The following is a 23,304-nucleotide window of genomic DNA, read 5'->3' on the forward strand; positions in this document are numbered from 1 at the left end:
ATATCTTTCCTTAAGTCAATGGCAACTGCCTCCTTATGAGGCAACACCAAAGCCAGCAAGAAACTATGACAGCTTAGAAATGACCAGGCCACCAGACAGGCCCAAGCCATGGTCTCCCAGAAACCCATTCCAGGAGGCCAGAGATCCTTTGGAAGATCTATGTAAGATAAGAGATGAAAAGTGGGGTAAGGGAGTGCAAGCCTTCCTAGTCAACATGGCCCCACACCACAGAGCTTTGCTATTTGGTATCCACACACATTGGGTACCCTGAAGGAGTTAAAGAAGGCAGTAAAAGAGGATGGGACCCAGAGGCCATTTGCAGAGCAAATGCTCGAATCACTCAGTCTGGAGCTTAATTGCCTCCAAGACTGGAAAGACCTAACCAGCGCAATTGAGCCTGTGACATTTTTGAAGTGGAAGGCATCTTCTATGATGAATGTGAACAGTAGGGGTATCCTAACCACACCACAAATATTAACCTCCCAGATGCATGCTTGCAGGGAGAGGGAATCTACATTTCCCCTGTGGTACAGGCTACAGGTCCATCAAATTATTTTTATCAAGTGTGGCTCTGTGCTCTGAGAGCCTGGAGGAAGTTGACAGCTGGGGAAGTACAGTTTCTATACAGGGCTTAAGGCAAAAAGCCACTGAGGACATGCCACAGTTTATTGACAGAGTAAACAAGGTGGTAGAAGGGAAAGTGTCTCATAAAGTAGCTAGGGCAGTCTTAACCAAGGAGTTGATCTGGGACAGACTAAATAAGGAACACAGAGCATCAGTGGTGCCAGTAGCAATGGCACACTGGATGACTAGATTTGGGCCGCTTAAGATATAGGGACATCAGTCCAACAGGCCATGTTAATGGCCTTGGTATTCTCAGCTCTGTCCATGAATCACCAAATAGAGCAGATGGGTGCTGGAGCTGTGGAGGAAAAAGGCATCTTTCTTGAGATTGCCCTTCTCGGAGAGGAGGGGACAAACCGAGTCTCTGCCCACAGCGTAAGAAGAAATGGCACTGGGCTAGAGACTGGTCGGTCAAGCCAACACTGTGCAGGAAAGCCTTTAAACGCCTCTTGGGTCACCCCCTAGCCCCACGACCAAGGGAGGGTCCAAACAGAGGGAAACAAAAACAAAGACAAACAACCAATCAAATGGATATAAGGTGTCCTGGAATATGGTGCACAATTCCTATTAGTGAGAACAACAAACCCAGGGCAATGCTAAAGATAAATAAGAACATTTTCAAGAGGTTGATGGACACAGGGGCTGACTTAATGTTGCTGAGGTTAGAGGAGGTACCAAGTCATGGGCCACTAAACCAGGGTCCAATGTTACAGGTATTGGAGGACTAACCTCCTCTTGGCAGGCAGAGCAGGGCTGGACATGGGAAGATAGGGATGGCAACCAAGGGACCGTCTGCCCTCTTGTGGTGGAAGGAATACCTAACAACCTATTTGGCAGAGATCTTGGGCTCTGTGGGAGCAGTGCTCACTATTGATGACCAGGCCTTCTATGATAACATAATAGACACAGATTTGAAAGATCCAACCTTAAGAGGGGAATTTAATATGCCCCCCAATATTAAAGGCCACTGTTCATATTATAACACCTTTCCCGGTACGGTTGCAATGGCTCTCTGATGAACCAGTATGGGTTGAACAGTGGCCACTTTCCCAAAAAAAGTTAAAGCATATCCAGGAATTAGTAAAAAGAGAATTAGCTTTTGGGCATATTGAGCTCTCTAATAGTCCATGGAATACCCTCATCTTTTATATTTAAAAAAAAGGCAATAGGCAAATGGAGATTACTTCAGGATTTATGGGCCATAAATGAGACTATGCAAAAGATGGGCACCACTCAGCCCCGGCTTCCATTGACCCAATGTATTCTAAAAGGCTATAAAATTTGCATAGCAGACATAAAGAACTGTTTCTTCTCCATTCCACTGCATCCATCTGATAGTCAAAGTTTTGTGTTTATGGTACCTGTCATTATAACTCGGTGCCTGCACAACATTTTCAGTGGATAAGGAATGTAAAACAGCCCCACTATTTGTCAGGGTCCTTGAACAATATAAAGGTCTTGTTGTGGTATACTACATGGATGACCTTTTCTTAGCACATGAGAAAGAGGCTATATTGCAACAGGCTTTCATAGCTTCAATTGACAACCTCAATGAATTTGGATTGACTATTGCCCTGGAAAAGATCCAAAAGGAACCCCTTTAAAATTTTTAGGACATTGCATCCTGCCAAGCGCAGTTATGCATATGGCTCCTCATATCACTCTTCCTGAAAAGCCTACCTTGAACCAATTGCCGACTATCCTGGGGCATCTGAATTGGCTTAGACCTTCTTTAAAGATCACTACTCAAAAAATGAGGCCCTTATTTAATTTGCTAAAGGGAGACCCACATTTAAACTCCCCCTAACAGGTTACCCCAGAAGCTCTTGAGGCTTTGGAATTGGTTAATACATCCCTAAGCAACATGGAGGTAAAACGCTATGACCCTAAGAAGGATGTCTGGGCAATAGTATGCCTAATTCTTGGGATTCCTACTGGAGTCATCTGGCAGGAACCAGACAATATTATATCATGGGTGCAAAAGAAAAGTCCAAAGTCAAGGGAAGGCATCTCACAGATGATTGCCTCTTTGAGAAGGTTCCTACTGCAAGCACTGGGGGGAAAACCAGATAGGCTCATAACTCCTCTCGAAACTTCAGAGGTGAATAATCTCATTATGCTTAGCCCTAATTTCCAAGTGGCCATGGCTAATTTCACTGGGGTCCTTGACTATCATATGTCTCTGTCAAGAATCCTACAAACCATTTTCCTTGTGCCACTCAAGCAACCAAAGGTAACAGTGGGCCAGCCTGTTCCTGGTGTGCCCTTGGTGTTCATGGATGCCAGCTCTATAGGGAAAATTGGCATAATCTATTTCCACCCTGATACTAGGATAAAAAGGGCCTTCTAATATAATTACTCCCCTGGGTCACCCCAAGTACTAGAATTATCAGCTATAAACTTGGTCTTGCAACAATTCCCTGAACTTATCAATGCTGTGACTTATAGTCAATATTGTGCCATGGATATTCCTAAATTGCCTTTTGCTTCCATAAAAAAATGATACCAATGTGGTTACCCTGCTCCTTGAATCTATTCAAACCCTCCTAGAAGGAAGGGCTAACCCTCTTTACAGTTGCCTGGGCCTTTGTCACACTAAATGAGGAGGCTGATAACCGGACCTGTGGAGCCTATGAAGCCTCCTTGCCTGAGTAGGCAATCAGGCTGCACAGCAAGTTCCATCAATCAGCCCATAGCTTGCACAAACTGTTCCCTCAATTAACAAAAAAAATTCCAAGCTAATTACTAGATAGTGCACTAAATATGTTCCCTTCTTGCCCATAGGACCTTTACAACCGGAAGGTGTTAATCCTAGAGGTCTAAAGTTCAATGCCCTGTGGCAAATGGATATCACTCATGTGCCATCCTTTGGGCATTTAAAATATATGCATGTATGCATAGACACTTACTCAGGGCTCTTTGTGGCAACAGTGACCCCAGGAAAAAAATCCAAACATGTCTTTTCTCACCTCTTGTGCTGTTTTACAACATGGGAGGACCATAAGAGATAAAAACAGACAATGGCCCCAGTATACAAGTATAATCTTTAAGGAGTTCTGTTCCAAGTGGAAGGTTAAACATACCACTGGTATTCTTTACAACTCCCAGGGGCAAGGGCTGGTGAAAAGAGCCCACAAAGAACTATAGTCTGCCATTTTAAAGCAAAAAGGAGAGACAGAGCCTCCCCATAATATTCTTAATGCTATCCTCTTTACTTTAAATTTTTTAACTGTGCATAAGGGTGATGATTGTACACCTGCCTTTAAGCATTGGGCCCGTTTGATGGGGCCATCCTACTTACCCCTAGTGCAATAAAAAGATTCTTTAACCAATCAGTGGTCAGAGACTTCGCTGCTACTGGTGTTGGGTAGGGGTTTTGCTTGTGTCTTCCCAGCCTATCTGGATTCCAGCCTGGCATGTCAAACCCTGGACACCTACAGGCAATGATGACCCACTGCATGCATCAAGACGAGAAGAAGAAAAAATGCAAGAAGGCAAGAGGACACCAGAGGAGACCCCATCATGGGGTTACATGTGGTGTTGTAAAAGCGCTAATACAGCAGGCCAATGATATTGGAGAAAGCCAGGGTCATGGTCCTAATCCTCCTGGACAGGTCTTCTTTCTACTCTTATGCACAGCTCTAACCACCAACAGTACCATGGCCCAGGTAAACTGGGCCCTGATCACTAGACTACACCTTCTGGCTATTGCTAATTGGGAAGGGGCTTTACCTAAGCTCTTTTCCAATAATTCCAACTTTATTGATCCTGAGTTATTCATCCAAGAAGTAACTATACCCTGGAATAACAACATTTTCATACCCACTCTGCCTATTTGTTTCTCCATAGTAAATAATGAGAACTATAATCCAGGCAGTCCCCTCTGTTTTGTTCTTGACAATGAAACTAATGTAGATAACTATAATAAGTCATATGTTGGGCTATCTCTCACTGACCTTAGAGTTATAGTTAATGCTACCTATAGCCATAGATACCCCCAAGGCAATTGCATGCCAACATGCCCAACAATGCTTTTTGGAAACCCCCCCTGGGATAATGATAGCATCCCATAGAATCAATGTGTCACTGCCATACCTTATCTCCTTGATAAGAGGAATTTCTCTGGGGAAGAACAACAACTAAGCACTTGGGCAGGCGTAGCTCCCTGGAATGCAACTGATGTGCCCCAAAACCATATGGGTTACTGCAGTAACATGGGACAAGCTGTTACCAACCCCAACCGGTATGCAGGAAATCAGTACGGCATAATGAATATCACACTAATATTGCTGGCTTATAGGACCATCAAATGGGCAGCATCCAGATGGATGAATGGGTCTATATTGAGTCCAGACCCTGACCATGGATTTGCCTTTGTGCCAAATTATACACATACCCACTATGCACAAGCTTATGTTATACCAGCCTTTGTCATGTTAATAATCAATGATACTGATGGCATAAATATCATTCATACAGAGATCCCTTGTCAGTCAGTACATCCTGCTGGCTCACAAATTGTCTAACCCCTGCTATGACAGCTGAACTTATATTTATCTTCAGAGTGCCCTTAGCAATCTGGCTTCCAGTGAACCTGTCCAGAGAGTGGAGGAGTCCCTGGGACATAGAGATGAAAAATCTTATGAATGAGATCCTACACTGGACAAGGCATGCAATTAGCCTCATCGTCACTAGAATTATTGCCCTGGTAGCAGCCATCACCACTACAGCCACTGTGGCTGCTTCACTCACTCAGAGTATCCAGACTACTCAGACTGTAAACAACTTGTCTACTGCCATGGCAGAAGCCTTTGCCCTTTAAAATGACTTAAATAAACTGTCTTGAGCCACTACTTTAGTCATTCAGCAATAACTAGACCTCCACCAGGAACAACTAGATATTCTGTTTATGTTTCAAAGGCTCACTTGTAACCCTGAATTTCATAGTATTTGTGTCACTTAATATGTTGTATCTGACAATGTAACCTTACACTTCTCCAATTTTTCTCAGTATACTTAAGGCACTTGGGATGCTAACTATGTTATGACTATGCATAACCTTACTAAGGCAATTGTCAAAATCAATGAGATGAAGGTGTCTATCTTGAAAACCTCTTCCTTCTTCCAGGGATTAACTGAACATTGGAAAAACCTGAGAGCCAATATAATTATGTATTATAATCCTTATAATGCTATTACATTGGCCCTACTGTTTATAATAGTGACAATTTTTTTTGTGTTGTAAGATGCTCATGTAACCACATAAAGGCCACCTACTGAAAAACAGAAATGCTGGCTGAAGTCCTTGCAACATAGTCAGAGTGGGGAGATGTGGGGACAAGTGCACGGAGTACTGCATACATGGAATAAGTTAAGAGCATCTGAGTGGCAAACCATTCCCCCATGCTAGGTATGTGAGTGGCAAACTACTTACCCCGTAGGCACAGCTCTGGACATAAGGCCACATGTTGCAGTCCCTGTGCTCGCTCCATGGCCCTCTCCTCGATTGGTCGCTGCAAGGACAGTTGGCCAGAAATTGCATTGGTGGCTGCCTGTAATCTGCTTAGCTACTGCCTGAGTATATATACATAGTAACTTCCCAATAAAATCAGACCTGCTTCTTGCTTGGTCTCCAGAGGTCTTGATTAGCAACTCCACAGCCACACTCTCCTCTATCCTGTTCGAAGGACCTCCTCGCTGGATGAGAGAGAGCCCATGTAACTGCCCAACAAAAAATCAGCTCAGTGGGGCATGTGTGGAGCATGCCCAAAGCACCACACACAAGAGCCCTGGAGAGAACGATCCCTTATTAGGAAGCACTAAGGGAGAGGGTGAGTGTGATACAGTCTAGAGACTAACAGAGACCAGGAACTGAGAGGTCTTCGGGCGAGTTAAGGAGATAAGACTATGTGCTCACATCACAGGAGAAGGCCCCAAAAGAGATCCCTGAGGTGCAGCCTCCCTTCAAGGACTGGTGGGTGCCACACCCCACTTCCAGTTGCCCTCCACCCAGGACCAACCCTCTATCATGAGGGTGCAGATACCAGCTAACAACAGATGACCCCACCTATTGATGAGAAGGAAAGCAGGAAAAATACTGATCTTCAACCAAAACAATCCTTGTTTCTTCCTTCAAGATTTTTTTCTTTTTTTCTTTCTTCTCCCTTTCTATTCTCCTGCCCTCACATCCCCAACATATGTGAAACAAGTACTTTGCATGAACTAGGATATTGAGGTCTGAGACAACTGAATAGTATATTAGAGTTGTGTTGTATATTCTTCTTTTTGTTTGTTTTCCTCCAATTTTTACAATTTTAACATTTTATTTTATTTTTCTTAGTACATATGTGTTTGTTTTATGCTCTCTATTGTCTTCCCTCTTACTTGTCTACCCCAAATTACTTTCTTTCTATTCTTCTGCTACTGACTTTCTTCTTTAGATTTCTCTCTCACACTTCCTAATAAATAATAACTCTATACCTCCTCAGAATATCTTCCTACACCTCACCCCCAGTCTTTGTCCACCATCAGAAACTGTAAACCCTTTTATAAACCTACTGATAATATTCTAGATAATAATTGAATTCACCATCTCTGTACCTTGTGACTAAACTGTAAATGTCTATTGACAACAATTTGTTTTATGTCGTATATTATTTATATTGGGATCTATTTACATTGTCCTACTCCTCAAAGGAGAGATATTGGAACCCTACAGTGGCACTATAAGCCTATAGGGTACAAATGGTAATGCCTTGGATCCACAATGCTAGAAGGGAAGACACATGAGCAACATGAAAAGACAAGGGAAGAAAGTGCCTCAAACAAATCAAGATACCACATTATTAGAATCCATGGCCAGCACAGCAGATGAAATTAGAGAGAAGGAGTTTAGGATATACATAATTAAAATACTCTGTGAATTAAAGGACGATATAAGAGTGCAAACATAGGCAGCAAAAAATCATTTCAACAAAGAACTACATAAACAAATACAAGAAGCAAAAGATTACTTAAATAGGGAGATAAAGGTTCTAAAGAAATACCAAACAGAAATCCTTGACATGAAAGAAACAATAAATCAAATTAAAAGTTCAATTGAAAGCATCATCAACAGATTAGACCACTTGGAAGACAGGACCTAGACAATGAAGACCAAATATATAATCTTGAAAAGAATGTAGACCACACAGTGAAAATGGTTAAAAAAAATGAGTAGAACATTCAGGAATTTGGGATAGTATAAAAAGACCAAATTTAAGAGTTATTGGGAGAGAGGAAGGCACAGAGTTCCAAACCAAAGGAATGAACAATCTATTCAATGAAATAATATCATAAAAATTTCTAAACATGAAGAATGAATTGGAAAACCAAATTCAAGAGGCTTATAGGATGCCAAATGTACAAAATCACAAGAGATCCACACTAAGGCACATTATAATGAAAAATGCCTAACATACCAAATAAGGAGAGAGTATTAAAAGCCACAAGAGAAAATACTCAGATTGCATATACAAGGAAACCATTTATGTTATATACAAATTTTTTAACCAAGACCCTGATAGCTAGAAGATCTTGGAACAAAATCAAGCTTTGAGAAAATAAATGCCAACCAAGAATCTTATGTCCAGCAAAATCAAGCTTTAGATTTGATGATGAAATAAAAACCTTCCATGATAAACAAAAGTTCAAAGAATTTACAATTAGAAAACCTGCACTACAGAACATCTTTGGCAAAATAGTCTATGAAGAGGAAATAAAAAACAACAATGAAAATCAGCAGAGAGGTATTACACTAAAAGAAAAACTAATCAAAGGTGAAATCAAGTCAAGTTAAATAACAAAAATAAACAAAAATGGCTGGGAATACATGAGTCTCAATAATAACCCTGAATGTTAATGGCCTAAACTCACTATCAAAAGACATAGGCTAGCTGATTTGATCAAAAAAGAAAAAAAACACCCAACAATATGCTGAGTCTCTCTCCAAGAGACTCATCTCATTAGGAAAGACATCCACAGACTGAAGGTGAAAAGTTGGGAAAAATCATATCACGCACATGGACTGTGAAAGCAAGCAGGGGTTTTCATCCTCATATCAGCTAAAGTTAATCAAAAGAGATAAAGAAGGACACTTCACACTGCTCAAGGCAACCATACCTCAATAAGACATAACAATTATAAATATATATGTCTCAAACAATGGAGCATCTATGTTCATCAAACAAACTCTTCTAAAGTTCAAGAGTCAAATAGACCACAACACAATAATTCTGGAAGACTCTAACACACCTCTTTCATCATTGGATAGATCTTCCAAACAAAAGCTGAACAAAGAAACTATAGAACTCAATAATATAATCAATAACTTATACTTAATGGACACATATAGAATATTTTATCCTTCAATGAGCAAATACATTTTCTTCTCAGCAGCACATGGATCCTTCTCTAAAATAAACCATACATTATACCACAAAGCAACTCTTGACAAATACAAAAATATAGAGATACTACCCTGCATTCTATCAGATCACAATGGAATAAATCATATGATCATCTCAATAGATGCAGAAAAAGCACTTGATAAAATGCAGCACAGATTCATGTTCAAAACACTAGAAAAACTAGGGATAACAGAAACATCATAAAACATCACAACATCATAAAAGCTATCTATGTTAAGCACCAGACCAACATCATTCTAGATGGAGAAAAATTGAAAGCACCCTCTCTAAAAACTGGAACAAGACAGGGATGCCCTCATTCACCACTTCTATTTAACATAGTTCTTGAAACACTGATCAGAACAATTACAAAGACCTAAAGGGATATGGATAGGAAAAGAAGAACTCAAATTAGCACTATTTACTGATGATATGATTTTACACCTAGAAGACCAAAAAAATTACACCAGAAAACTTATAGAACTAGTAAGTGAATTAAGAAAATAGCAGGATATAAAATCAACACCCATAAATCAAAGGCATTTCTGTAATATCAGTGACAAATCCTCTGAAAGGGAAACAAGGAAAACTACCCTATTTACAATAACCTCAAAAAAAAAAAAAAACTTGGAAATCAACCTAACAAAAGAGGTGAAAAACCTCTACAATGAAAACTACAGAATGCTAAAGAAAGAAATTAAAGAAGACCTTAGAAGAAGAAAAGATCTTCCTTGTTCTTGAATAGGCAGAATTAATATTGTCAAAATGACCATACTGTCAAAATGACCATACTACCAAAAGCACTATACAGATTTAATGCAATTCCAATCAAAATCCCAATGACATTCCTGATAGAAATAGAAAAAGCAATCATGAAATAAGAGACTCAGAATAGCTAAAGTAATCCTTAGCAAGAAGAGTGAAGTAGGTGGCATCACTATATCAGACCTTAAACTATACTCCAGAGCAATAGTAACAAAAAACAGCATCATATTGGCACCAAAATAGACATGTAGACCAATGGTACAGAATAGAGGACACATAACCCACATAATTACAGTTATCTTATATTAGACAGAGGCACCAAAAACATACATTGGAGAAAAAACAGCCTTTTCAACAAATGGTACTGGGAAAACTGGAAATTCATATGCAGCAAACTGAAATTAAGCCCCTATCTCTCACCATGCACAAAACTCAACTCAAAGTGGATCAAGGACCTAGGAATTAAATCAGAGACACTGTGTCTATTAGAAGAAAAAGTGAGCCCAAATCTCTATCATGTTGAATAGACCCCGACTTCCTTAAGAAGACTCCTATAGCACAAGAATTAAAATCAAGAATCAAAAAATGGGATGGATTCAAACTAAAAAGCTTCTTCTCAGAAAACGAAACAATCAGTGAGGGGAATAGAGAGCCTACAGAATGGGAGCAAATTTTTACTACTCGCACATCAGCGAACTAATCTCTAGGATATACAAAGAACTCAAAAAGCTATAAACATCAATCAAACAAATAACCCAATTAATAAATGGGCAAAGGAATTGCACAGATGCCTCTCAGAAGATGATATACAATAAATCAACAAACATATGAAAAATGTTCGACATCTAGCAATTAGAGAAATGCAAATCAAAACTACTCTAAGATTTCATTTCTCTCCAGCCAGAATGACAGTTATTAAGTGTTGGTGAGGACTTGGGGGAAAGGCACAATCATACATTGCTTGTGGGACTGCAAATTGATAAAACCAATATGGAAAGCAGTAATGAGATTCCCTGGAAAGCTGGGAATGGAACTACCATTTGACCCAGCTGTCCCTCTCCTAGTTCTATACCCAAAGGACTTAAAAACAGCATACTACAGGGACACAGCCACATCAATGTTTATAGCAGCACAATTCACAATAACTAAACTGTGGAGCCAACCTAGATGTCCTTCAGTAGATGAATGGATAAAAAAAAAAAAACCCTATGGTATATATACACAGTGGAATATTACTTAGCAATGAAAGAGAATAAAATAATAGCATTTGCAGGTAAATGGATGGAGTTAGAGAATACAATGCTAAGTGAAGTTAGCCAATCCCTAAAACCCAAATGCTAAATGTTTTCTCTGATATAAGGAGGCTGATTCATAATGGGGTTGAGAGGGGTAGCATGGGAGGATTAGATGAACTCTAGATAAGGAAAATGGTGGAAGGAGAAAGGAAAAAGAATAGGGGTAAAAAATGATGGCCCTAAAGCTGATGCTGTGTCATTCTGGCCATGAAGGAGCAGCCAAGTGCCCTAGGATGCTGAAGGGGCCAGGATATACAGCAAAGAAATTTAGATGTGGGTACTGGGTGGGTGGAAATGGTAGAAGGATCAGTCATGGCCCACACAGCAGGACCATAGACCCAGTGTCCTTTATTAATTCTTCTCTGCATGGTTTCTGTTCAAAACAGCTATAAGGGGAAATCTCAGCAAGTCTTTAAGGTTCAATTATAACAAGAGCTTAGAGAAGCTGCTTTTGTTAAAAACACTTTTTACCTAGGCCTGAAGATGCCAAATGAGTAACTAAAAGCAAACTAAATCTTGGCATCTTTGCCTTCATTTTATTATTATCTTGCTTATTTTCTTAAACTTTGACCTGCTCAGCTCTGCACATTGACATGTTCATCTTTTAAGGAATGTTCATCTAAAAATTGGTAATTCAAGGTTTATTAGCCCTAAATTTACCTAACATTTCTTATCTCCCTTCAAGATTGAGGCAAGATTTACAGAATCCTATTTCAGATCCTGGTGTAGTGTCCAAAAGTCTTTAGTCACTGTCTCCATAGTGGAGCCTAACAGGCACATCACCCCACAATGAGACTGTCTTTGTGATAAGGGCTTCACCAGAGCTACCTTGCAGAACTTAAATAATAATTAACCAGACCACAGTTTGACCAAGATTGCTTAATTATACATTACTCTCAATCCCTACCCTGATTCTTCCTCTATTTAAACCAGCTCATGTTAGTACCCCAAGGATAGGGATGAGATGTTTGGTCTTATTTTGCTTTCCCATTATGTACATGTTGATTAAAAATTTCTTTCCTGCTTTTCACCATTACCTTTTTTGTTTGTTTGTTTGTTTGTTTTTTGGTGCAAGTGGCCAGACTTGGTTTGTTGGGAAACCTGAGATCAGGCCTCTGCTCTAGGATTTTGGAAATACCACCTTGATGTGGTCTTTCCCCAACAGCTAATCCAATTTGCTATCCTCCTGGTGCTCTTCTTCTACTCCATGGGCTGAAGGTGGCAGTCTATAGTCTCAACCAAGACGGATACAGGAAATGTGAAATAAGGAGCACAGATACAAATCACAGTTCAAAGCACAAGTCACCTGATATCTTCAGCCCAGTTTCCCCACTCCTCAGTCTGCACCAACCTCTTCCTGATCTAGCTTGAGTATTATTTTAAATAACAAGTATTATTATTTAAAATAATATTATTATAAATATAATATTTCAAGTATTATTTTAAATACTTGAAACTGAAGTGATTTAAATTTCAGAATTTTGGGATTTTATAATATTTTCATATAGACCTTGGGATGGGACCAAAGTTTAAACACAAAATTCATTTATATTTTATTTATACTTTATACACATAAGCTGAAAGTAGTTTACACAACATAACATTTTTAGTGTATCTGAGTTTTGGTGATATGAGGTCAGGGGTAGAATTTTCCATTTTCAGTGCCATATTGATAGTGAAAACATTTCAGATTTTGGAATATTTTCAGATTTTGGATTTTCAGGTTAGGAATTCTCAACCTAGATGTATGTGTGTATGTATGTATGTATTATTTTTCTAACAAAGTTTTTTAGTATCTTCCTCATAGACAACTCAGTTCACATTATGCATTCAACAATCATTTCTCAATCTTGTTTATTCTTATTAACTTCAGTGTGTGTACGTGTGTGTGTGTGTGTGTGTGTGTGTGTGTGTGTGTTTTACTGGGGATCAAACCCAGAGGCTTGCCCATGCTACACAAGTGTTCTAACACTGGACTACATCCCAAACCCATTTCACTTATTATTTAAACACAAATTTTGTATACATTAGATAATTAAATTTACTCAGCTTATGAATAACTAACTGTTCTCATCATTTTTTATAATATGGTATTTTTATGTGTAGGCTTTTGAAGACTCTTCATACTCATTTCTATAGTGGTTTTAATAATTCCCACGATTAGTGCATAAGAATTCTTTCTTCTCCCACATCCTTACCAGCGTTTCTTGTTATTTGTATTCTTTTAGTTTTAAATTAATTCATTTATTTTAATTAGGTATATATGACAGCAGAATGCATTTTGATTCATTGTACACAATTACAACACAACTTACATGTCTATAGTTGTACACAATGTAGCATCACACCATATGTGCAAGTCATACATGTCCCTAGGGTAATGATGTTCATCTCATTCCACCATCTTTCCTTTCCCCATGCACCCTCCCCTATCCTCTCTCCCCTTTGTCCAGTCAAAGTTCCTCCATTTTTCCCATGCCTCCCCACTCCCTGTTATGGATCAGCATCCACTTATCAGAGAGAATATTCTGCATTTGGGTGTTGGGGATTGAATTATTTCACTTAGAATGATACTCTCCAACTTCATCCATTTACCTGAAAATGCCATTATTTTATTCTTTTATTGCTGAGTAATATTTCATTGTGTATAGATACCACAGTTTCTTTATCCATTCATCTATTGAAAAGCATCTAGGTTGCTTCCACAGTTTTAGCTATTGTGAATTGAGATGCTATGAACATTGATGTGGCTGTGTTACTATAGTATGCTGATTTAAAGTCCTTTGGGTAAAGACTGAGGAGTGGAATAGGTGGGCCAAATGGTGGTTCCATTCCAAGTTTTCTAAAGAATCTCCATACTGCTTTCCAGGTTGGTTACTCCAATTTGGAGTCATACCAGCAATGTATGAGTGTGCCATTTCCCCCACATCCTCGCCGACATTTATTGTTGTCTGTATTCTTAATAACTGCCATTTTGACTGGCATGAGATGAAATCTTAGAGTAGTTTTGATTTGCATTTCTATATTTTCTAGAGATGTTGAACATTTTTTACATATGTTTATCTTTTAAATGTACTCTTATCTTACACAAAAAATTGAACTGAATATAAAAATTTTAAAGGATGGCTAATTCTCCTAGCCTTTTGAAAATAATAGTCTCCCATCTTCTGGAAACTTGCTATAGATAAAAGATCCACTATCAGTTGAACTGTTACACTTGTTTTTCTATAATTCAGGATAATTGCAATAATTTTCTTTCTAAATATTCCTTCTTCATTCCTTCAATTATCTTCTGAAATTTCTGTTATACAAGTGTCAGAATGTCTCAGTCTAATCATGACTACTCTTCTCTTCCATAAAGCAGATAAGGTTATTGCTAATAAGATTATAATTGTGGTAACAAAATTTATCATCTCAAAAATAATAAGGAATCCCAAGGGAGTAACCTAAGAGTATGTAAAGGCCAGTTAGGGACTCCTGCCCAAAGGACCTGTGGAACATGTCTCCTGCAGCATGACATCTCTGTACAGCCTCTCTGATTAGGCTTCTTGTCTGGCAAAACGGGAAGCAGTCAGCACTCTGCACACTGAACATCACTAACACCAAGCATCACTAGCCCCACCTCATTCTTTGTTTTTAGCTGGCTTCAGGAGTTTTAGTCCTTCAAGCACTGGAGATGCTCCCTTTGGGCTGAGACAGAATGTTTTTCCTGTGATAAAATCCAGGATGGTGAGGAAACTGGTGCCCACCTCAGTCTTACTTTTTCCAATTTCAAAACTGCAAGTCCAACAGGATTTTTTCTACATACCACCTGTAAGCTTTGGGGAGCAGGGGTCATGGTTAGAGATCAATTTTTCTTACCAGCTGCTCATGATTTTTCACTTCCTTCTGGTCCAAGGGATCATCATATCCTCAGACTTGAGTTCTGGGATATTCTGGCTGGTAATTGTACCACTGCAAAGTTCAAAGTTGTAATTGGATTTGTTTGTTTGTTTGTTTGTTTCCTGTTTTTGAACTGGGGATTGAATCCAGAGGTATTTTACCAATGAGCTACATCCCCAGTCTTTTTTACCTTTTAAGACAGGTTCTTGCTAAGTTGCTGAGGGCTCACTAAATTGCTGAGACTGGCTTGAACCTTGAGATCCTCCTGCCTCAGCCTCCCAAGTCACTGGAATTAAAGATGGACATCTCTGCTCTAGGCTTTGTGATTGGTTTTCTATGAAAAAAAAAAAAAAGCAAAGTCCAATCATTTGTACTTTACCACTTTGATGATATCTCTCTCCAAGTTTTCTCTGTGGTGACAGGCATGGAGGCGCACATCAGTAATCCTAGAGACTCTGGAGACTGAGTCAGAAGATCACAAGTTCCAGGTTAGCCTCAGCAACTTAGTGAGACTTAGGCAATTTAGTGAGATTCTGTTTCAAAATCAAAAATAAAAATAGCTGGGGATGTGGCTCAGTGGGTTCAATCCATACTACCAAAAAAAAAAAAAGTATCTTTACTTGCTTTTTAAGTATTAATAGCCTTTTTAAAGTCCATGTTCTTATTATTTAGTTTGTTGGTTATCTTAGCATTAGATTTCTTTTTGTGGTTTAGATTATTGGTTGACACAATCATCTGCAGTTTTTGTTTTGTTATTTTTCTTTTTATTCTTCTTTCCCGTCTCTTCATGCTCCCCCTCCAGTTTATCTCTTGCCTATCAGAGTTTTGGTTGCCTCTACCAATCCAGATTTGGTATTTATAATGGATAGTAGAAATAAATTATGTCAGATATTTGAGATATATAATCATAGTATTTAGGACCCTTTTACCCTACAAAGACCAATATTATGATGACCAGTCCATACATGAGCAAAACATATCACATGCCAGTGTTACCTGGTAAGTGTCCACCCCAGAACCTGGGCAACTGTGGCGGTTCTCTGGTACTGGTTCTAGTGACTCTGTGGGAAAGAATTCAATTGAAACACAGAGTAGCAAGCAGCAGTTTAATAGACAGCATGAGAAGCAATGGTATAGCCAGAAAAAAAAAAAAAAAAAAAGTTTTCTCTGTGATGTCTCAAAAACAAGACAGCTCACAGAGCTGGAATGTTTAAAAAAATTGAGTTCACCTGTTCTTGCCTCAATTCTCTTGATCCTTAACCAGTTTATTGCTATTTGGATAGTCCTCAGCAAACTTTCTTTGTGAGGGTCTTGATGTTCTGATTTCCAGGGTGACTGCGCAGTTGTGAAATAGTGTTGATGATAAGGGCCTGAACTGGAAAAAAGTTCTTTCCTATGAGGTGTTATAATTATCTATTGCTGGAAGAGGTTTTGACATACTAGACCCCAAACTAGACTGTTTTGATTAGAGTTTCCCATGATTTTAAGTAATAGTTCCCTCAAGGGTTTTATAATTATCTATAGCTTGAAGAAGTTTAAGCATCCCAGCTCACCTTCTCCAAACACTTGTTGCCTGTTTCAATAAGGTTCCCTGTAGTTTCAGTTTTATGACTTCTGGATTTTTCTTATAGCATATGCCTTCTGTCCTATGGATAATGGACTTTCTTGAGAACTGTACAAAGCTCCTAACATTGCATATTGTAAATTTCCCCCTACCTACCTGTTCATAGCTAACTAAGTATTTTAGTTAGCTTTTTGTCATTGTGACCAAAATACCTGACAAACACAACTTAGAGGAGCAAAAGTTTATTTATAGCTCATGGTTTCAGAGGTCTCAGTCCACAGACAGCTGACTCCATTGATCTGCACCCAAAGTGAGGCAGTGCAATATGGAGGAAGGGCCCAACAGAAGAAGCTGCTCATTTCATGGTGGAGTCTGGAGGCAGAGAGAAGGTGGGGGAGGGGAAGAGACCCCAGGAAGAATAATCCTTCCAGGGCACTCCCCTAGTGACCCACCTTCTCCAGCCACACCCCACCTGCCTATACTCACTGCCCCATCCATTCAAAGTAGAATGGACTGATTAATTATAGCTGTCATAATCATTTTACCTCTGAATATTCCTGCATTAACAGGAGCTTTGGGGGGACATCTCATATAAAGACCATAACACTGACCTACCTAACACCATCATCTATGGTCTCACTCATTATCTTGTGTATCTGTTCCAGATATATTTATCTTACACTTAACTAATTTGATGTGTCCTTATATTTCTTTTATTATTTAATATATTGTTGCCATGAGTTTCGTGGGAAGATTTTCAAAGTGTTAACCCATATAGGGATTCTGACCATAGAAATGTACAGGGAAGTGTTCCCCTGGTGAGAAAACTCCCGGAGGGTAATAGGCACCCTGTTTTCCACTTAGAATATCCTATAATTTCTTTTAGGATCTAGTAATATAGCTAATATATGTCCAATGTCTAGCTGGTACAGCAATGCCTTGAGATGCCTCTGTGTTAGAGCCTCATCAAGCCTCGAACTTGATTGCAGGCACATACCTCCTGGGAGTAGAAGAACTTGTTTGCTAGATAACTACAATCTTTCACCAAGGTCTGGTGCTCCTGGAGCTGCCTCAATAACAGTAACTTCAGACAACGGACTTTCTTGAGAACTGCACAAAGCTCCTAACATTGCATATTGTAACTATGAAATGTAACTGCAAAAGAAGTAACCTTACTGATACTCTAAACAATAATGTAGTTATGGTACTAATGACCTAATGTGACCTATTGGTATAAATAAATGAGGCTGCTTGGACAAAGAGCCATTCTGCCATCTTCCCTGCCTTTGCATCTTGTCTCTGTCTCCTCTTTATTATTATTCCTTACAAATCCATTTGCCATTTAGATCTAGACATGGGTATATTGTAAATAAACATGGCAGATACATATCCAGTTCCTTTGCACAGATAAAATGCCTAATGTACTTTAATCAAACTTTTATCACTGAAATTTTTACTTAACCCAACACTATCCTACCACCACCCTAATGAATTCTGCTGACTACCACTACTGCACTTTGGTAGGAAGTGATCTTATTACTAATTTTAGTGGGAATGGCACATCATGGTTCTACATGTCCCATCATGGTTCTCTGAAAGTGCCAAACAAGAATATTTGAGACTGTTTCACAGACCATAGCTTAAAGTTCTGGCACCCCATGGGAAGGAGTTGTCTGAGGTCAGTCAAAGGGAGGCAAGGAGACAAGACTGTTAACCAAAAAAGAGTGATTCCATTCTGTCTCTTCACTGGACTTCAGCCCACTCTAGATTGATGCTTCCACTTTTTGAAATGTTCAAACACCTTTTTATTTCTTCCACTCTGGCTCACCACATGCTTTCCCCAAAACATTTCCTCTTTTCCTGTTAACCTTGACATTTCTAGATTACAATAACTGTATCCATTTATCTTAAGGACAAAATTGATTTAGTTCCTCTGTGTCACTGAATGGAGGCAGACAACAAGCCATTCAACATGAGCTCAATATGATTATTATGGGGACCTTCTAAAGAAGCAGCCAGAATAGCACTTCCAGAGGATTGTAACTTCCTGTCTCATGTCTGTCTGAACCATAGCTTCCAAGAGATATGATTGAGATCTTCTTCATTGACTATAATCTGGTGAGAGAGAAAAAAAGAAAGTATATTGTTTTCATAAATATTATAGATGTGCTATAAATTTGGATCCTTGAATATACTAATTTGCAATGAGAACTAAGTTGATAAGTTGAAAATTTTCAAGAGTGAAGTATATTACATGAGAGGTCTAAGGTGGAAAGTGTAAATAATATAAGGTGTATTATTTACAAGGTATTTACAATACAAGAGAAAAGGACAAGAAAGATGAGTTGAAGGAGGAGAAAGAAAAAGAATCTAGAAAAAATCAGGGATATCAGTTCAGCTGTGGAAGAGAGGAGTTAGAACAACAATGTCTGTGCCATCTAACTAAGGTGCCAGGACATGGATTGGACATGGATGTCCATCCCTACAGGGTCTAATTCAAGAAACAACATGGCAATGACAGGTAAGTCAGTCTGGCCTTTATAGGTGAGGTCTTGCCCAAGATTTTTTAATAAAACCCCTAGATATGGGTCATCAAGTTCTGTTTTGCAGTTTCAGAAAACTGAAAACTAACTTTCTTGCTTCATCCGTAAGTAAGTAATCTGGGGAATCAATTCAACCAAAAACTCAAGACTATGTAAATAAAAATCTCACTACCAAACAATTCACCCAGTCATCAGTAGAGGGCACTAGTACCTAATGAAGACCAAAGTCAGATTAGAAATGTATTCAGCAAACCAAGAATTAAAGGTAGTTAATCTGGACAGTAGGGTTATGGTAAATTGTTTCAATTTAAAAAAAACAAAACAAAACCTCTAATAGTTACACAATGAACACATACTACTTACATGATTATTAAAAAAATGTTATTTTAAAAATTTGGCCTTCGACCTTTTATTGAATGGTAGAGAGAAAAATAAATGGGTATATGGGTCTATATATGGTAAAATATTAATATCTGTGATCATCTCAGGGGAAAGAATATGAGTATTCTTGGCAAATTCTTTCAGTTTCCCTATGGATTAGAAAACTTCCATAATAACAACTTGGATAATACTTTAAATATAAAATTGAAAAAAAAAACATTTGGGGAGAATAAAAAGATATTCACATGCTTTAATTCAAAGACAACTTCTACCCAAATAATAGAAATAGTCTCCTATATAACAATATTCTCACCCCTGGGTATTAATGAGTAAATGCTTAAAAATTCTAATTTTTAAAATATTTGTCTAAACATTCCATTCTGGTTACATAAGATCTTCTAGTTATACTTTCACTTTTCAAATTACTTCAGCTAAAAACAACTTTTTCTTGCAACTTGTGGGTCAGAAATTATCAAGGGATTTTGCTAGGCAATTGCTCACAGGGTGTCCTGTGCAGTTTCAGTTCAAAGTTGGCCAGGGCTGCAAACATCTAAAGGCTGTACAGGACTGCATATCCAACATGGCTCACTCACATAACAGTAGATGATGCTAACTACCAACCAGTTCATCTGGTTTCTCCAGTGAAGTGATCTCATGGTAGTCAGGCTTCTTTGGATGTTTGTTTTTGTTTTGTTTTTGTACTGGGGATTGAACCCAGCAGTGCGTTACTACTGAGTTACCTTCCAGGTTGTTTTTATTTTTTTTACTTTGAAACAGTATCTCATTAAGTTGCTTAGGAACTCCCTAAATTGCCGAGGCTAGCATTGAACTTGCAATCCTCCTACCTCAGCTTCCCAAATCACTGGAATTACAGGCAAGTGCCACTGTTGCCAGCTTAGTCAGACTTCTTACATGGCAGCTCCTACACTCGAGGCCTTAAGCTGAATGTTTCAACAAACTAGGATCAGAAGTCACAACCCCTTGTTATAGTTGGATGTTGAATGTCCTCCAAAGGCCCATGTTAAAGACTTAGTCCCTGGGTGTTATTATTAGGAAGTTAAGAAACTCAAGGCCTTGTGACCTTGTAGAGAAGGTCTTAGGTCACTGGGGGTATACTTCCCAAAGATGATTGTAAGATTCCTGCCCATTCTCGGCTACGTGGCTAGAGATCTGAACACTTATCCTGACATGCACTCCAAACTTTAACTTTGAACCTCCAGAACTATGAGCCAAAACGAAACAAAAAACCTCTCTTTACTTCACAAATAGCCTGTGTCTGGTATTTTGTTACAGTGACAGGTGACTATTACACCTTAACTTTTAGATTCACATTCTCATTTGCATGGCATGGTTTCATGTAGGACCAAGGCAACCATTCCCATGGTGGGGTGTTCTTGTTGCCTTCCTCAGGGAAAGTATGGAGGGCCCTTGGTGAGGCCTCATCACCACTCACCCCTGATTCTGAAGGGTTTTTCCCTTTCTAAGTAGAAATTTTTAAAAGTAAACAACATTATTTCCAAAGAAGGTTTTTGACAGATTTTGCCTTATTACCTGTACTCAAGAGAATGCTGCTGCCTCTTAGGCATGGTGGCACATGTCTATAATCCCATCTACTCAGAAGGCTGAGGCAGGAGGATAAAAAATTCAAGGCCAGCTTGGGCAACTTAATAAGAATCTGTCTCAAAACAAAAAATAAACAGGACTCTGCTATTCTTAGCAGTACTGTGCCCCTGGGTTCTGTCCCCAGTACTTAAAAGAGAGAGAGAGAGAGAGAGAGAGAGAGAGAGAGAGAGAGAGAGAGAGAGAGAAAACTGCCTCTCATTAACCATGCTTCCTTTCTTACATATGTGGTAAAAGATTTAGTTTTTTGAACACATGGCTGCCAAGCTAAGACTCCATTTCTCACTTCCCCTGCAACTAAGAGAACTAGATTAAATTCTGGTAAATGAAATATGAGGGAATGTGCTATGTACACTGATTTCATTCTGTAAAGAAGGAAGTTTGTTCTCCTTTTCCTTTTCCTTCCTCCTGGTGGCTGGAATGAAGGCACCATCTTGGACTGTGAGCTACGTGCCACGTACTGAAGATGGTAGAAAGATAAAATAGATGACCAGTCCCTTGGTCCATCTCTGCTTGTCAATCAGCATTTCTATTATTGTATGTGGCCTTGAAGGATTTCAGTTGTCATGTGTGACCCTGGGAAAGCTTAGCACAAGCCTCCTTGAGCACTGCTGGACATGTTTCTCACACAACTATAGGGTTAGGGACCGGAGGAGATTTGATTCTACCCTTCATCAGATTATGGTTCCTAATGCACTTCCCTCAATCTCCCCATCATACTACCCACTCCAAATCACCCCAAGTTTGTCTTCCAGGACTCATGTGTGGTATGGGTCTCTTTAGTTGCCCACAAAATGACTCCCTTCTTCCTCAGTAATAGGAATCTTGTTCTGAATAAGAATCAATTCAGTTGAAAAATTATTTTTCCCAGTCTCTTTTGTTGATAGGTGCTCTGTATGATCCAGTTCTGACCAGGGAGCTGAGATAAGGCACTATGGACTTTCGGAAAGAAAGACGGCAACAGGTATTTACCTTTTACCACCTTCTTCCTTCTTCTTTCTTCCTACCTGAAATGGAAGTGTGATGGATAGAGCTTCTGCAGCCAAGAAGTGACATCTAGGATGAAAGCCTCAGGCTAAGTAGAGTAAGACAAAGATGTAGGGTGTTTGGGGCCCTGATGGCATCAGGAACAACTATGCCAACCCTACCCTCTCACTGCCGTAAGGCACAGTACTCTGGGTTTCTTGCTATATGCATCTGAATCTAAGTCTGACAGTCTTATATTAGAAAAAAGATACAGACTTCAAATAAGCCAAGGGAGCCAGTAGGGGAAAGTTTAACAGCCTTAGTACTACCTGGCCCCTTTCCTTCTCAAACTTCATGGCTGCCACTCTGCTCCCTCCAGACACATGTGAGATCAGGGAACATTAGTAGGGGGGACCAAAATGACCACCAAGAAAAGGAGGAAAAGGAGAGTAATGGAGACAGGGATTTCTATGGGACTTTGTTTACATTGCTTCCACACATACTACTCTTCATAATCACCCCAGGAGGTATTACTGTTCTGGCCCCACAGAAAGAGGCTCTGGCAGGACAAATGGCTGATCCAAAGTCAAATATGTAGGTAGTGGACCCACGTACAACACCACCATGACTTTTGCTACCAGACCTGTTCTCTATGCCTCAGAAAAGGAGATGTAGCACTTGGCCCCCACCAGCAAGGTTCTCTGACCTCTGCTCCCAATTATAAATTCCCTGTGACTTGCCCAGGTTAGGTAAGTGGGAAAACAGATGGAGACTCAAGGGCCCCTCCAGTGGCAAACCACTTACCTCTACATAGGTTCTGTCAGGAAGTTTGAAATCCCATTTGTTAAAGATATTTAATAAATACAGTAAACTTGTACTATAAATTTGTATTTTATAGAAAGCTATATACGTTAAATATTTACATTACTATGTGGGTTTATTGATAAATGTTTTAGTCAGCTTTTAGTCCTTTTGTGAACAAAAGACCTGACAAGAACAATGGAGAGTTTATTTTGGCTCACAATTTCAGAGGCTCTGTCTATGGTCAGCTGACTCCATAGCTCTGAGCCCAAGGTAATGCAGAACACGATGGTGGAAATACATGAAGAGGAAAGCAGCCCAGGCCATGGCAATAAGGATGCAGAAAGAGCCTCACCAGGGACAAAAAAAAAAAAAAACCAAAACACCAAAGGCACACCCCTAGTGACTTACCTCCT

At 39.2% G+C, this 23,304-nt stretch overlaps 1 protein-coding gene across 4 annotated transcripts in view; it reads right to left on the reverse strand.

The window, feature by feature from the left end:
- Zfp62 (ZFP62 zinc finger protein) overlaps nucleotides 1–23,304 on the reverse strand; it is a 114,567-nt gene that overhangs the window by 4,574 nt on the left and 86,689 nt on the right. The window lies entirely within an intron of this gene.

Source organism: Ictidomys tridecemlineatus, chromosome 1 (assembly GCF_052094955.1).
Source record: "Ictidomys tridecemlineatus isolate mIctTri1 chromosome 1, mIctTri1.hap1, whole genome shotgun sequence".
NCBI classification, from domain to species: Eukaryota; Metazoa; Chordata; class Mammalia; order Rodentia; family Sciuridae; genus Ictidomys; species Ictidomys tridecemlineatus.